Raw genomic sequence first — 1635 nt, 5'->3', positions numbered from 1 at the left:
CTGGATCTGAAAAATTATATCGTGCAGGATGGAAGAACAACAGAACAAACTAATGGTAAGAAATGAAACAACATGGCCAATTCGTGCAACAAATCGAGAATGTTGGATCTAAAGCTCGCTGACTGTGGTTGACGGACAAGAACTTAAAACGAGAGACAGAAACGCTAATTATGGTCGTTCACAAATAAGCACTAAGAACAGATCTGATAAAGGCAAAGATCGACAAAACTCAAACAGCAAATGTAGAATGTGCAGGAAAGAAGCCAAAGATATCAATCTTCTTTTGAGTAAGTATAGCAGTATACTAGCAGTATACTAGAATAAAAGGAGTGTTAAAGCAGACATGACAGTGTATTGCAAAAGTATGCATTGGGATGCTGGCCGAGTGTGAGGATTCAAATTACCAGAAAAGTGGATTGAACATGAACCACAATTACAAGATCTTGTGTGATTTCCCCCTAAAGACTGACCATATTATTGAAGCAAGTGAGTCGGACATAATTATAGAAGACAAAATAAACAAACAGTGATATCAGAGTTGATACCAAAGGAATTGAAAACATTGAGAAATATCAGAACCTAGCCAGAGGAGGCAGGAAAACGAAGACAACGATTGATGCCCTTGGCGCAACAGCCAAAATACTGCTTAAAAGACTGAAAGAGAGTGGAATTAGAACTCGCATTGTTGACCTGCGGTAAAGTGCCAAGACTATATTCTGCAAGATTCCTAAGATAAATTCTTGGGATTCAAGGAGGCTTACTGTCATCAAAAGTCAAGATTAAATAACTGCTAACTAAATTACCATGCACTAGCGTAATATAATAATAATAATAATAATAATAATAATAATAATAATAATAATAATAATAATAATAATAATAATAATAATAATAATGATAATAGTAATAATGATAATAATAATAATAATAATAATAATAATAATAATAATAATAATAATAATAATAATAATAATAATAATAATAATAATAATAATAATTTAGGCACAAGGCCAGTGGCTTTTACATCGAACCCAGAGTTTAACTGACACCTATTTTATCGATGTCTAAGGATGGAAGGCGAAGTCACCCTCGGCGGAATTTCAACTCAGACTGTAAGCCCTCACTCAACAGAGGAAAGGCTTGTCCTCGTTGTTATTTGAAATCAGAACGTAAACAGCCACACGAAAATCCGGCAAATAACTTCTTCAACACTTGAGTAAATTTTGCCAACTCGTCACTTTGAAATTGTTCCTCATTTAGATATTAAGCGGCCAAATTTGAGTGGAGGTGGTTAAGTCGATTCCATCGATCCCAATGAGTTAACAGGTATTTCATTTCTTCGACCTCGAAAGGAGTAAAGACAAAGTTGCACTCGGCGGGATATAAACTCAGAATGTAGAGCGCCGGAACAAATGCTGCAAAGCATTTTCTGCGATGCTGTAGCGATTTATACCAGCTCTCCACTGTAGTAATATTGATAATAATGATAAACATAAACATTAATATAATAATAATGATAATAATAATAGTAATAATAATAATAATAATGATGATGATGATGATGATGATGATGATGATGATGATGATGATAATGATAATAATAATAATAATAATAATAATAATAATAATAATAAT

The sequence above is a fragment of the Octopus bimaculoides genome, chromosome 12 (genome assembly GCF_001194135.2).
Source record: "Octopus bimaculoides isolate UCB-OBI-ISO-001 chromosome 12, ASM119413v2, whole genome shotgun sequence".
In the NCBI taxonomy this organism is placed as follows: Eukaryota; Metazoa; Mollusca; class Cephalopoda; order Octopoda; family Octopodidae; genus Octopus; species Octopus bimaculoides.
This window is presented reverse-complemented; position numbering follows the sequence as displayed.